This window comes from Macaca nemestrina, chromosome 5, assembly GCF_043159975.1.
Source record: "Macaca nemestrina isolate mMacNem1 chromosome 5, mMacNem.hap1, whole genome shotgun sequence".
In the NCBI taxonomy this organism is placed as follows: Eukaryota; Metazoa; Chordata; class Mammalia; order Primates; family Cercopithecidae; genus Macaca; species Macaca nemestrina.
Genome location: NC_092129.1, coordinates 15,526,230 through 15,541,881, shown reverse-complemented (window position 1 = coordinate 15,541,881; position 15,652 = coordinate 15,526,230). Strand labels below are relative to the sequence as shown.

The 15,652-nt window shown below is 44.3% G+C and overlaps 1 non-coding gene and 1 pseudogene across 1 annotated transcript; both read right to left on the bottom strand.

Annotated features, from left to right (window-relative positions):
* Positions 1 to 12,625: 12,625 nt before the first annotated feature.
* On the bottom strand, positions 12,626 to 13,834 carry LOC105492073 (calponin-2 pseudogene; annotated as a pseudogene).
* A 1,473-nt stretch (positions 13,835 to 15,307) lies between these two features.
* LOC112428519 (U6 spliceosomal RNA) lies at positions 15,308 to 15,414 on the bottom strand. The gene has a single exon (XR_003020504.2). It is a non-coding gene; the product is annotated as a U6 spliceosomal RNA (small nuclear RNA).
* Between the last annotated feature and the right edge of the window lie 238 nt (positions 15,415 to 15,652).

Below are 15,652 nucleotides of genomic sequence, written 5' to 3'. Positions count from 1 at the left end.
ATAGCCAGAAGCATTGTCTTCTCATTTCAGAAGAGAAAAGCAACGTGGCGCCCAGCCTTGGAGGGCTCCGGCTCTACCCACCTCCCGCCGTGTGGCTCGCCATGCCTCCGAATTGGCTGAGCACAGCAGCCGCCGGGAAGCACTGGCAACTCCGTTGCTCCATTAGCTCAACTGGTGGGAATTTATTCAGCAAAACTACTTCTAGAAACTGAATGTGTTAAATATAATCTGAAATTTGATCATGTTTTTCTTTGAATTTTATCAAGCTGATGTATTAATTGATGGAGGTTCTCCTTACCCCCCAAAATTTACAGTGCTATCTTCTCATGTGCTTAAGAAGGATTTACCTGGAAATTAATATAACAGGGATTCCAGAGCTATCACTGGTGGTAATTTAACGAACTATCAGTCTAATATTTTATAAATATTAAGTGTAAAATAGTCGTCAAGCCACGGTCAAACAGTTTAACCTCAGATGGCAAAATTGTGGTAACAAAGTTATGACTTTTACTTGGAAATATGGGAGGAAAAAACCCAAGCTGACATAAAAATTGCTATTGTCGCAAGACAAAAAGACTTTTCGCTATCTTCCTTAGAAAAAAACTTTCCCCAAAGTGAAGTAAGATGATGTCAGCATGAAAAATCCACTGAAAAAGACATGGTTTGGGTTTGCACTCTAGATACCCTGCAGAATAGCACTTGTCTTACAAGAACATGGATTCACATGTCTCCGTGAAACCTGTTGAAAGAAGCTATGTTGTGAGCTAGGTACATACACTACTCTTGCCATGTTTTGTTTGTTTGTTTGTTTGTTTGTTTGAGACGGAATCTCACTCTGTGGCCCAGGCTGGAGTTCAGTGGCGTGATCTCGGCTCACTGCAACCTCTACCTCCTGGGTTCAAGCGATTCTCCTGCCTCAGCTGGGATTACAGGTGCATGCTACCACGCCAACCAATTTTTGTATTTTAGTAGACAGGAGGTTTCACCATGTTTGCCAGGCTGGTCCCGAACTCCTGACTTCAGGTGATCTGGCCACCTCGGCCTCCCAAAGTGCTGGGAGGCCACCGCGCCCAGCCCTCTTGCCGTGTTTTATAAGCATCCAACTCAAACTGCGGATTGGGACAAAAGATAATAAATGTTGCTTATTTTATAATGATAAAAGAATGTGGTTACTCTACTTGGAATAAAGATAAAAGAAGTATTTCTGTGTTTTACAAGCTATTCAATTATTTGATGGTTGCTTATTGAAGAATCTACCTACTAAACCACCTCAAACACTAATTGGTATAAACATAATTTGGCTTATAATTGCTTATAATTAGTTGCTTCTCAACTACTATTATACTTTTTTCCCAGTGCAATTTAAGTTAATATAAAAGTGCCAAGAATCTTGGCAAAGTAAATCCTTGTTAATTTGATACAGGATAATTTAAATAGAGTCTACCAACTGGATTCGTCCTTTGTCAAATATATCATTTTTCTTGTTATCTTGAAGCTCAAAATTCCTTGTATACTCTGGTTTCTCTTCGGATCATAGAAATAATAAAAATAAAAATCCTTTGTACTAAGTTGGTTAATCTTTGCTTAAATATTTTCCTGAACTCAATATGTCAAAAATACATTTATCATTGTTTCTAAAATGATTTCCTTTCTCAGCCCCATTTCTATCAATAGTGACCATTTTTTCCCCACACTTCCAGTTTTTTAAACATGCCTTGGCTGGACGCAGTGGCTCATGCCTGTAATCCCAGCACTTTGGGAGGCAGGTGGATCACCTGAGGTTGGGAGTTTGAGACCAGCCTGACCAACATGGAGAAACCTCGTTTCCACTAAAATTACAGAATTAGCCAGGCATGGTGGCACATGCCTGTAATCCCAGCTACTAGGGAGGGTGAGGCAGGAGAATCGCTTGAACCTGGGAGGTGATGGTTGCAGTGAGCTGAGATCGCACCATTACACTCTAGCCTGGGCAACAAGAGCGAAACTCCATCCCAAAATAAATAAATAAATAAATAAAAATAAATAAATAAAAATAAAAATGCCTCATTGGCTATAGCACTTTGCACACAAAACACTTACTTAAAGGACTCCCATTCACTAGGCCTTCTTAAGATACCTCTGATTGTACTCCTTCCCTTTATTCTCTTTGGTAATCATTCCTAGTAAGATCTTACTCAAATTTTAAAAAATCCTTACTTGACCCCACTTCTACCTTCAGCTATCACCCAATTTCTCTGCTTCCCTTAACAGCAAAACTCCCTAAAAGATGTAAAGACATGTCTATACTTGTGGTCCCTACCTCCTCATCTCTCCTTCAAATTCTCCAGATGGGTGTTTATTCCTAGCACTTGACTGAAATGGCACTTCTCAAAGCCCACTTCTTGCCAAAGCCAGTGGTTGCCAAAGCCATTGAGACCAGTAAATGGTCTCAATCCCCATTTACTCAATCTTTCAATAGCTTGTGACACAATTAACTATGCCTGCCTTCTAGAAGCAAGTCTCCAGTCTTTCCTGACATCTCTCTTTTTTGGTTTTCCTTGGAATTTTCTTCCCAATGCTTCAGTGCTCTTGGCTATGCCTCTGCCCTCTTTTCTACATACATTTTCTCCCTAGATGACCTACATCATCCAGTCTATGGCTTTATGACCCGCTCATAATATTAATGATTTTCAAATTCATATCTCCAGCCCAGACATCTTCCTTGAATTTCAGACCTTTGAGACACTTGCCTGACTACTTGAATGCCTAACAAGCACATAGAAGCTAACATTACTAGAAAAGAGCTGTTCACAGCAAAATCTGCCTCCTCCCCACAAAAGCAAAAACAAATTAACAAAAACTCAGCTGTCCTCAACTCAAGCTTCCCGCTGACCTCTTTGTCTCCACTCTTATCTCTTCTTACCTCTTTATGGTCCACTCTTTACACAACAAATCACCTCGTTAAATAGCAGTTGCTTAAACTCAGAATCATCAATGATTCCACTCTTTCCTGCATTGTCCTATATCCAACTCATAATTAGCCTTGTTGATATTTCTAAAACATTTCAAGAATTTGATCTCTCTACCTTCATTTATACCACCATCCTAGTTCAGAGCACAAAATTAGCTCCCCTGAACTATGACTGTAGCTTTCTAACTATAGTAGTGTTTGTCTTCACTTTGCCACCTCACTTGATTTAACACAGAGCAGCTAGAGTGATTGTTTTTTGTTTTCATTTTTTTAAATGTCTCCATAGCCCAAGATTGAATGATGTTTTTAAAACATAAGCCCAATTATGACACTTATTAAAATTCTCCAGTGGTTTCCCATTACACTTAAAATAAAAATTTCTTACCCTGGCCTTCAAATCCTTATGTGATTTGATCCTGAATTAATTATCCTCCAACCTCATCTCTACCATTCACTCTCTGTACTCCATCCATACTGACCTGTCTCCCTTTAGGTCATTTTCATTTATCTGAAATGCTCTTTCTCTCCCTTTTGGTATGGCTTGTTCATTCTTGTCATTTACATCTTAGCTTAAATGTTGCCTCTTCTGAGAAGTCACTAAGCTACTATAGCAAAGAGATCCCCAAATACAATAACTCAAAGATTAAGGTTTATTTCTCTCTCACATAACAGTACAGAGGTAGGCAGGTAGTCTAGGGTCAGTGGGCAGCTCTGTTCCATGAGATCATTCAGGGAACCAGGTTCCTTCTAACCCATTTTGACCATAGAGTAAAATCTTTATTCTCATTATTGAAGCTGACTTAATCTGTCCACAGTCTAGCCTGGAAGAAGAGGAAAAAAAGAAAGGGACAAAAACTACTTTCCTTATAAAAACAAGATATGGAAACTTGTTTTGTTGTTTTTATTTTGAGACAGGGTCTCACTCTGTCACCCAGGCTGGGGTGCAGTGGCTCTATCTTGACTCACTGCAGCCTCAACTTCCCTGGGCTCAAGTGATCCTCCCACCTCAGCCTCCCACGTAACTGGGACTACAGGCAAGCGCCACCACGCCTGGCTAATTTTCGTATTTTTAGTAGAGACCAGGTTTCACCATGTTCCCCAGGCTGGTCTTGAACTCCTGGACTGATGATCTGCCCACCTCAACCTCCCAGAATGCTGGCATTACAAGCATGAGCCACCATACCTGGCCTTAGATTCAATGTAAAGTGACCAAGTAGTGTGCTGGAACTGGCTTCCTACTGTTTGTGAGAGCTAATCGTTACACTCTCAGAAATTTGGGGAGTCAGTTGACATCACAGTGGTGGTTTGAAATTAGCCATGTTGTGACTATTTACATCAGTGAAATTGGCAAACTATAATCAGGGTTCTCCATACCCTCAGCTGGGTGATTGTTAAACACCAGTTGTTAAATGTTTACCAGCGTTCCTCTGGTTTCACAAATCTGTCACATTGATGGTGTTGAAAACATGGTTTTCTTGGCCAGGCACAGTGGCTAATGCCTGTAATCCCATCCCTTTGAGAGGCTGAGGCGGGAGGATTGCTTTAAGCCCAGGAGTTCAAGACCAGCCTGGGTAACATAGTAAGACCCCCATCTCTATTTTAAAAAGAAGAAAGAAAAAGAAAACATGATTTTCTCTAATGTCAATGCAAGTTTTACTGCCCAAGGCTGTTGTGGGACTTCAGAGACTGTAAGTGAGAAAAGTGTTTTAGAAACTGTAGGCCGAGTGCGGTGGCTCATACTTGTAATCCCAGCACTTTGGGAGGCCAAGATGGGCGGATCACCTGAGGTCGGGAGTTCGAGACCAGCCTGACCAACATGGAGAAACCCTGTCTCTACTAAAAATACAAAATCAGCCGGGCGTGGTGGAACATGCCTGTAATCCCAGCTACTCAGGAGGCTGAGGCAGGAGAATCACTTGAACCCAGCAGGCGGAGGTTGCGGTGAGCATCTCGGTGAGCATCGTGCCATTGCATTCCAGCCTGGGCAACAAGAGTGAAACTGTGTCTCAAAAAAAGAAGAAGAAGAAAAAAAAGAAACTGTAAAACAACATGTAAAGATACAGCATTGTTACTGCAAAATACAGAAGAAATAGAAGCTAAAGTAATGGAGAAAGAAACAACACGGTAATGCCTCAGATTACATTGAATTACATTAATTTTCTTTTGTTTTGTTTTGTTTTGTTTTTTTGAGACAGAGTTTCCCTCTTGTTGCCCAGGCTGGAGTGCAACGGCATGATCTGGCTTACTGCAACCTCTGCCTCCCAGGTTCAAGCGATTCTGAAGCTTCAGCTTCTGGAGTAGCTGGGACTGCAGGCACCTGCCAACATGCCTGGCTAATTTTTGTATTTTTAGTAGAGATGGGATTTCGCCATGTTGACCAGACTGGTCTCTAACTCCTGACCTCAAGTGATCCCCCGTCTCAGCCTCCCAAAGTGCCGGGATTACAGGCGTGAGCCACTGCACCTGGCCTGTATTTTCTTTTTATGTATTTACTTTTTATGTTATAATCTCAACTATACTTATTCTGTCATTTAAATGATTAAAAAAGTAATTGGGCTAGCACAGTGGCTCACGCCTGTAGTCTCAACTAATTGGGAAGCTGAAGCAGGAGGATTGCTCGGAACCCAGGAATTTCAGGTTACAGTGAGTTATGTTTGAGCCACTGTACTCCAGCCTGGACAAGAGAGTGAGACTGTCTCTAAAAAAAAAAAGAAAGAAAGAAAGAAAAAGTAATTGTTTAGAAAGTGTTGTTGGAGGCTGGGCGCGGTGGTTCACACCTGTAATACCAACACTTTGGGAGGCCGAGGTAGGTGGATCACCTGAGGTCAGGAGTTTGACCTGGTCAACATGGTGAAACCCAGCCTCTACTAAAAATACAAAAAATTAGCTGGGTGTGGTGTTGGGCGCCTGTAATCCCAGCTACTTGGGAGGCTGAGGCAGGAGAATCGCTTGAACCGGGGAGGCAGAGGTTGCAGTGAGCCAAGATTGCACCATTGCACTCCAGCCTGGTTAACAAGAGCGAAACTCTGTCTCAAAGAAAAAATAAAAAAGAAAGTATTGTTGGAGCTCAGAAACCGATACCACCATATATGGCTCGGTGAACTGAGGAAGCCTCAAGGTCTCTCTGACTTACACCTCTCCCTACCCCCACCCTCTGTAAAATAGGAGTTTCTTTATCTTCCTAAGATCTAGACCATCAAAAAAAATTAATTTTTTTCTCCTCCCTGGAAGACCAGGAATGTAGCTTTCCTGAACATAGCTTTTCACAGGATCATGTACAATTTAATCTCTGTTCCCTAATCCATTCATTCTCCCTAGTAACAGAATTCTTTTCCCTACTTCCACAACCTGTTTTGCTAGCGTGGTCTATAAGCTTCTGAATCACAATGTGGGTGGGGAATGACTCTGTGACTTTCCTCTTGTGCTCGTTATGTACTTGTTAAATAAATTTGTATGCCTGTTCTTCCATTAAACTGCCTCATGACGATTTTCAGTGAACCCTCAGAGGGTCAAGGGGAAAGCGCTCCTTTGATCCCTACAGTGTATAAAATATGCATTAAAGTGAATGATAAAAAACCTTTACATTTCCATTTTATATTACATTTACATTATTTTACGGAAATTGTAAAATAATCAGGAAATTATTTTGAGATATTTCCAAAAACTATATTTCCTCTAACCTTGATTATCTATTAAAACTTTAAAACAATCAATAAATGAACTAAAATTAATAACAAAACATAAAATTAAAATTATGTAGATAAGGCTAAAGTTTTTTAATTTAATTTTTTGAAAATTTAATGAAGGCCAGGCATAATGGGTCACGCCTGTAATCCCAGCACTTTGGGGGGCCAGGCGAGCAGATCACCTGAAGTCAGGAGTTCAAGACCAGCCTGGCCAACATGGTGAAACCTCATCTCTACTGAAAATTCAAAAATCAGCTGGGCGTGGTGGCAGGCACCTGTAATCCCAGCTACTCAGGAGGCTGAGGCAGGAGAATTGTTTGAACCCAGGAGGTAGAGGTTGCAGTGAGCCAAGATTGCACCATTGCACTCCAGCTTGGGCAACAGAGTGAGACTTCATCTCAAACACACATACACACACACACACACACAAACAAAAAAAAACAAAGAAAGAAAGAAAAAAAGAAAATGAAAGTTTATTTATTTATTTATTTATTTATTTATTTTTTTTGAGATGGAGTCTCGCTCTGTCACCCAGGCTGGAGTGCAGTGGCCGGATCTCAGCTCACTGCAAGCTCCGCCTCCCGGGTTTACGCCATTCTCCGGCTTCAGCCTCCCGAGTAGCTGGGACTACAGGCGCCCGCCACCTCGCCCGGCTAGTTTTTTGTATTTCTTAATAGAGACGGGGTTTCACCGTGTTAGCCCAGGATGGTCTCGATCTCCTGACCTCGTGATCCGCCCGTCTCGGCCTCCCAAAGTGCTGGGATTACAGGCTTGAGCCACCGCGCCTGGCTGAAAATGAAAGTTTATTAAACATTTTAATAAAATTAAACTATCTGCAATTCGAGCTGGGCACAGTGGCTCATGCCTGTAATCCCAGCACTTTGGGAGGCTGAGGTGGATAGATAACCTGAGGTCAGGGGTTCAAGACCAGCCTGGCCAACATGGTGAAACCCCGTGTACTAAAAAAAATCCAAAAATTAGCCAGGCATGGTGGCACATGCCTGTAATCCCAGCTACTGGGGAGGCTGAGGCAAGAGAATTGCTCGAACCTGGGAGGTGGAGGTTGCAATGAGCCAAGATCACGCCACTATGCTCCAGACTGGGTGACAGAGTGAGACTCAAGAAAACAAACAAAAAAAAACTATCTGCAATTCTAACATTCCGTGTCACTTTTGCTGCAAATGTAAAGAATCAGTATCACACTTTGTTACATCTATACAAACATTTAAGAATAATATAAAAGTGCTCAGTTTTGCAGAATGTTTCTCAGCTACCCATCTGAAATTTCATCCTAATTTGTGAGCATCTCTGGTGTCCTAAGAAAAGCAAGAAAATGCTTGACACTAGGAAAAGATACTCTGTTAAGCCAAAAGCTATTGCTTTCACACTGAGAGGAAGAATTTACTTGACAAGCTAATTATTTTGTCTTTTCTCTTATCTAACTGTTTCTGCTGTTCAGAATCCTCCCCACATTCCGAAGCAAGGTCTTTCTCCTACTTCAACAGCAGCAGAAACCATGGCATTTGTATTTGGTTCCCTTTTGTTTTGTAGACATAGAACAAGTGATGTGAAGTGTTTCCTTGGGGTCTAATAGGTGTTATTTCCAGGAGTGGATGTTTAAGTTTGCAAGTCATACAATGCCAGCCTGTATGCTGGATTCCAAGTAACAAAGGTATCTGTGTGTCATTTAATAAACACATTTTGGCATTTATTTGTGACATGCAGGGTTAAGGGCAGGGGCCCCTCCTGCTGGGTCTAGGGGTGATGCTAGTTAGAGTTTACAAAATGAAGTCCCCAAAACTCCCAAAACTTCCCTAGTCTTTCTAGGCCACTGGTAGACAAAGTTAGAAAGTTAAGGGGTCCCATTAATCAGTATTATTGGGGTCTGACCCCATGATTAGAGTCCCACAAATCACTATCTCAAAACATCTGTCAGATTGAAATTTAAAAGCCCATGTTTTCTGAGGACAAATATTTATACAAATTCAGTTACTGAGTTTATTGCTCATAGTAAGTTTTTTTTACATAAAACATTTATAATTTATTGTTCTTTTGGGGGAATTAGATGCTTCACCACTGTATTACAGCTGAGCCATTAATTTTGTAGCTTCATCAACATTAACTGTTTCACTTTAATGATTCTCTGCAGGAGAATCGGTTCTTCCTGCAGAGATATTTTTTAAAGGCCTTTTGAGAAGTGTACAGGTTCCTTTTGTATATTTACAAAAACTTTATTTACTCTGTTAATTTTTCATCATTTATAATGTTTATCTTCTTAAAATTAGTGGTAACTCAGGCTGGGTGTGGGGGCTCATGCTGTTATCCCAGCACTTTGGGAGGCCAAGGTGGGCAGATCACCTGAGATCAGGAGTTCAAGACCAGGCTGGCCCGTCTCTAATAAAAATACAAAGTTAGCTGGGCATGGTGTCGCACACCTGTAATCCCACCTACTCCAGAGGCTGAGGCAGGAGAATCGCTTGAACCCAGGAGGCAGAGGCTGCAGTCAATCGAGATCACACCATTGCGCTCCAGCCTGGGCAACAAGATCTGTGATCTCAGATACTCAGGAGGCTGAGACAAAAGAATTGATTGAGCCCAGGAGGTGGAGGTTTCAATGAGCTGAGATTGCGCCACTTCACTCCAGCCTGGGCAACAGAGTGAGACTCTGTCTAAAAAAAAAAAAAAGCAGAATCAGGTTTATGTTTCCCAGAGTTAGGAAGCTTCTACTTTGTAGAAGTGAAGTAGCCCTAAGTAAAAGACGTGTGTATCTACAGTCAAGACTCATTCCAACTTAAAAAACCGAACTTGGTTTTCCTATCGTGAGGACCACAAGTCCACGAGTCAAGAGTTTACCATCCGTTTGTAATGCTTCAAGCTTAAATACTAATGTCAAGTGTCAGATATTTGAGGAGAGCTTTCAACATTAAAGAGAGAAAGAGAAACTAAAGTAAATAGGCTGAATGCAGTGGTTCACGCCTGTAATCCCAGCAGTTTGGGAGGCCGAGGCAGGCAGATCACTTGAGGCCAGGTGTTCAAGACCAGGCTGGCCAACATGGTGAAACTTGCCGCCTCTACTAAAAATACAAAAATTAGCCAGGCGTGGTGATGCGAGCCAGTAATCCCAGCTACTCGGGAGGCTGAGTCATAAGAATTGCTTGAATCTGGGACGTAGAGGTTGCAGTGAACTGAGATCTCAACACTGCACTCTAATCTGGGCAACAAAGCAAGACTCTGTCTCCAAAAAAAAAAAAAAAAAAAGTTAAATAGGCAAAAAAGGAAACCAGAGGAAACAGAAATAATGCAGGAAGTAGAAGGAAACTTCCAAGGATAAGACCATTATTATATCCCATACAAATAAGAGAAAGCACTCTATCCATTAAAAACAACAAAAAACAAAAAAACAGAACAATCACACAAAACCAGAATACTGTGAATGAGGAGAATTCAAAGAACTAAAAAAGAATGCTAGGAAATTAAAGCTAGGATTGCTGAGATTTTTTAAAAATTGGAGACTGGGCAACATAATGAGACTCTATCTCTATAAAATAATAAAAAAATTAGAGAAGCGTGGTGGCACTTGCCTGTAGTCCCAGCTACTCCTGCGAGAATCACTTGAAACTGGGAGGTGGAGGTTGCAGTGAGCTGCGATCACGCCACTGCACTCCAGCCTGGGCAACAAAGCAAGACTCCATCTCACAAAGAAAAAGAAAAAGATTTTAAATATTTAATAGGTCACAATCAAAGGACAAAGAATCAAAATGCATTGAACTTCGCAACAGCAACATTGGAAGCTTAAAGACAATGGAGCAACACCTTTAACATTTGGAAAATATTATTATTCTATATTTCAATTTGTTTTATTTTATTTATTTATTAATATATTTTTGCAATGGAGTCTCGCTCTGTTGCAAGAGCAAGAGGCTGGAATGCAGTGGCGTGACCTTGGCTTACTGCAACCTCCGCCTCCCAGGTTCCAGTGATTCTCCTGCCTCAGCCTCCCGAGTAGCTGGGATCACAGGCATGTACCACCACGCCTGGCTAATTTTTGTGTTTTTAGTAAAGATGGGGTTTCACCATGTTGACCAGGCTGGTCTCAAACTCCTTACCTCAGGTGATCCATCCACTTTGGCCTCCCAAAGTGCTGGGTTTACAGAAGTGAGCCACTGTGCCTGGCCTATTTTATTTTATTTTATTTCATTATTTTATTTTTTGAGACGGAGTCTCACTCTGTTGCCCAGGCTGGAGTGCAGTGGCACGATCTCGGCTCAGTGCAACCTCTGCCTCCTGGGTTCAAGCGATCCTCCCACCTCAGCTTCCTGAGCAGCTGGGACCACAGGCACACGTCACTACACCTGGCTAATTTTTGTGTTTTGTGTAGAGACTGGGTTTCACCATTTTGCCTGAACTCCTGACCTCAAGTGATCCACCCACCTTGACCTCTCAAAGTGCTGAGATTACAGGCCTGAGCCACTGTGCCCGACCAGCCAATTAATAAAAGGAAGGGATCACCACAAATTTAAAAATCAGAAGTAAAATGTGATTGTTCTGTGTGTGTGTGTGTATGTGTGTGTGTGTTTTGTTGTTGTTTTGTTTTTGCTTTTTTCTGAGATGGAGTCTCGCTCTGTCACCCAGGCTAGAGTGCAGTGGCATGATCTTGGCTCACTGCAACCTCTACCTCCCATGTTCAAGGGATTCTCCTACCTCAGCCTCTCAAGTAGCTGGGACTTACGGACACATGCCACCACGTCTGGCTCATTTTTGTATTTTTAGTAGAGACGGGGTTTCACCATGTTGGGCAGGTTGATCGCGAACTCCTGATCTCAGGTGATCCTTCCACCTTGGCCTCCCACATTGCTAGGATTACAGGCGTCAGCCACCTTGCCTGGTGTGTGTGTGTGTGTTTTTAATAATATAGAATGGTATTATAATTAGGGCAATAGAATGAAAATATTATTTAACTTCTGTTTCTGGCTTATTCTGCACTCTTCTTATTTGAGAAAGATAAAAACTTGAATAATTGGAATAATAAACTATGAGTATAAATATATTATCTCTCAGGAGACACACACACACACACACACACACACACACACACACACACACACACACTTTTTTTTTCTTCTTACAGAGGTTTTACTGCGTTTGGTCCACAGTCATATTTCACATTATCTCATGGGGCAGGGCTCCTGGGTGGGGGTCCCTGTGTAGTACTTGGTAGGGCGTATGGCCAGGGGAGATGGAGCAGTATAGCTGGTCAGGCCCAGAAGGGGAGAAGGAGGGCTGGAGGCTCCTTAAAACCTACTGAGGGGCCGGGCATGGTGGCTCACACCTATAATTCCAGCACTTGAGGAGGCTGAGGTGGGTGGATCACCTGAGGCCCGGAGTTTGAGACCAGCCTGGCCAACATGGTGAAACTCCATCTCTAATAAAAATACAAAAATTAGCCAGGCGTGGTGGAGCACCTACAGTCCCAGCTACTTGGGAGGCTGAAGCAGGAGAATCCCTTGAGCCAGGGAGGTGAAGGTGCAGTGAGCCAAGATCTTGCCACTGCACTCCAGCCTGGGCAAGAACAACAACAACATCAACAAAACTGACTGAGGCCATAGTGGAGGGGGGTGGTTAGCATGGAGAGGGGGTCAGGCTTAGCCCCAACAACGCAGAATTCCACTTCATTGTACGGGCCCCCCTTTCCACCGGCCCTGGGGCAGGTCTGAGGGTCTGAGGTCTGTTGGTCTGAGGGTGCTAGGGAAATGCAGCCACTTGGCAGCCTGAGATATTTAGCATGGTGGCCAGGCCCCCTTTCCCAGGGGACTCATTTCCCAGCACTCTCTCCACTGTCCCTGCCCCATTCCTCGGGGGAAAAAAAAAAAAAGTATTTTTCTTTTGTTAATACTTCCTGAAACTTCTGCGGGTACAGAAACCACAAACTGATAGGCTGACAAAATGGGGAAGAGACAAGGCAACCGGAAACCTTCCGGGACTGGTTCCCTCCAAGCCTAAGTCTCTTCTCCCCAGCACAGCTTGGCCCACAGCCTGGACTTGCCGGCAGAGACCCTCACCCTACACATATGGGATACGGCTTTGACCCCTTCCCCCATAGCCCGGTGGCTCAGTCCTACGAAGGACCAAGGCAAGGGGGAAAAAGACCTGCTCCCTGATCCCATACCGCCACTCACAGACCCTGGGTTGATTGGCAACACTGAACAGCTTAAGAAAAAAGAAAGACGAAAACACAGAAAAACCCAAAAACTCAGACGGGGAGACGTTGTGGGGAGAGAGCGTGCTGGGAGCCTCAGTAGCCAGCCTCCTCCTGGAAGTAAGGCGGATATTCAGGGACCTCCATCAGGCCCGGGCAGTCGCTGGCGCCCGAGGGAGCCCCGTTGGCCACTGTGCCTTAAGGGCAGAACTTGGGGTCCTATATCTGCCGGCCCAGGCCAAAGACCTGGCCGCTCTGCTTGGCACTCTGTGTGTAGCCCATCTGCAGGGACATGGAGGAGTTGTCACACTTGTCGGTTCCCAGCTTGGTGTCAACTGGGTGCCGGGGGCTGTCATGCCCACCTGGCTGGCACACTTGTTTGTACCCATCTGGAGGCTGATGGTTGAGTGGTCCATGGGGGGCAGGAGGTGGTTCTTGGGGTTGTAGAGATGCCTCCTGGTGCCGTCGGAGTCATACCCGACTGGCTGGTGCATTTGTTGGTGCCCATCTGCAGCCCGATGGCGCACTGGCCAGCCTTCATGGTGGCATCGTCGAAATTCTGCTTCTGCTTCTCCCAGTACTTAAGGCCGATGTCCACCCCGCTCTGCAGCCTCTTAGTCTTGGCCTTCCCCACCAGGGCGAGAAGAGACACCTGCACCTGCCTCATGTTCCCACTCTCAAACAGGTCGCTGGCTTCGAACAAGTCCACAGTGTTCATGCCTTCCCTACCATGGGCTTGATGAAGTTGGAGAGGTTTTCTAGCTGGTGCCAGTTCTGCATGGAGCGGTTGATCTTGGGAACTGAGCTCTGCTGTAGCTTGTTGATGAGTGTGCGTAAGACAGTCCCGTCCTTCAGGCCCTTCTGGAAGTCGGGGCCGATGGAGAGGCCGGTGGGTCCCTGGATCCAGCTGCAGAGCTCTGCCTCCTTCTAGCACAGGAGCCAGTTCTTGACCTCGGCGGACAGCCGGTATGAGGAGTCCTTGTTGAACTGCCTGGAGCTCATGGCTGGCGGGCGCGGCGGTGGGGTGGGATGGGATGGGAGGGGACGGGACCGCCTGGTGGGCGCGGGTCTGGGACACGCTCCTCTCCGGATAGTTTTATGTGGTCTGGGCATGGTGGCTAACAGTTGTAATCCCAGCACATTGGGAGGCCAAGATGGGAGGATCACTTGAGTCCAGGAGTTTGAGACCAGCCTGGACAACATAGCAAAACCCTATCTCTACCAAAAAGAAAAAAAAGTTGTTGGGGGCGTGGTGGCAAGCGCCTGTAGTCCCAGCTACTCGGGAGGCTGAGGGGAAGGACAGCTTGAGTTCAGAAGTTCTAGGCGATAGTAAGCTATCATCAGTCTACTGCATTCCAGCCTGGGTGACAGAGCCAGACTCTGTTTCTAACTCAATCAATCAATCAATCTGTAGTGATATATATATATATATATATATTATTTTTTTATTTTTTTCTTTTTTTGAGACAGAGTTTCACTCGTTGCCCAGGCTGGAGTGCAATGGCACAATCTCGGCTTGCCACACCTCCGCTTCCCCAGGTTCAAGCGATTCTCCTGCCTCAACCTCCTGAGTAGCTGGGATTATAGGCATGCACCACCACGCCCAGCTAATTTTGTATTTTTAGTAGAGACAGGATTTCTCCATGTTGGTCAGGCTGGTCTACAACTCCCGACCTCAGGTGATCTGCCTGCCTTGGTCTCCCAAAGTGTTGTGATTACAGGTGTGAGCCACTGTGCCTGGCTATAGTGATATTTTTATGTGGAGCTGAAGAACAAAAGCTATTCTGTTATCTGGACACAGGTTTTAGTTGGTTATTTATTTATTTTTTTTGAGACAGACTCTCTCTTTGTTGCCCAGGCTGAAGTACAGTGGCGTGATCTTGGCTCACTGCAACCTCTACCTCCTGGGTTCAAGCAATTCTCCTTCCTCAGCCTCCCAAGTAGCTGGGATTACAGGTGCCCACCACTAAACCCAGCTAACTTTTGTATTTTTAGTATAGATGGGGTTTCACCATATTGGCCAGGCTGGTCTTGAACTCCTGACCTCAAGTGATCACCCTGCCTTGGCCTCCCAAAGTGCTAGGATTACAGGTGTGAGCCACCGTGCCTGGCCAGACCACTCCAATTTTTAATAACCAAGCTATATGTGCCACACACCGAAATCCTGCCTTTTTTGGAATAAGGAGAATAAGCTGATATGATTTGACGCTTCTTCCCTGCAGAGCCTGAACCTCCAACTCGAGAGATAGAGATGAAAAAGTCCAACTCAGAAAGTCCATTTCAGCCTATTTGGTGTCTAGGAATTTGAGATACTAATTGTCTTATCCCTACCCACTTCCCCATCTCAGAAAATCTGCCTTGCCACAGAGTCCCTGGCAGGGACAGCTATGCTACTTACCATTAGACCTTGTCTCCCTAGCTGCAGCTGATTGGATCAGAGAAGAACACCTAATCCATTCAGATACTTTTTCCCCACTTAACATGGGATGCCTCACAAATTTGGGTGTCATCCTTGCGTAGTGACTATACTCATCTTCTCTGTATTGGTCCAATTTTAGTGTATGTGCTGCTTATGTGGGCACCAATCCAATTATTTTGCTTGCTAATTTGAACCCAGAGACTTCAACTTTGAGTCACTAGCTCAGTGGAGGACACCAGAGCTGGAGAGTCAGGTAGTGTGAGCAGTGGCAGCCATTTTTTTGGTGTATGCAAAGGTGGAGAGAGTAGTGGTCTGACAACTTTGACATCTGTGACTTCTACTTGGGATCTGTGATCTTCCCCTCTGGATCTCTGATCATCCCCTTTTAATTAATTAATCAA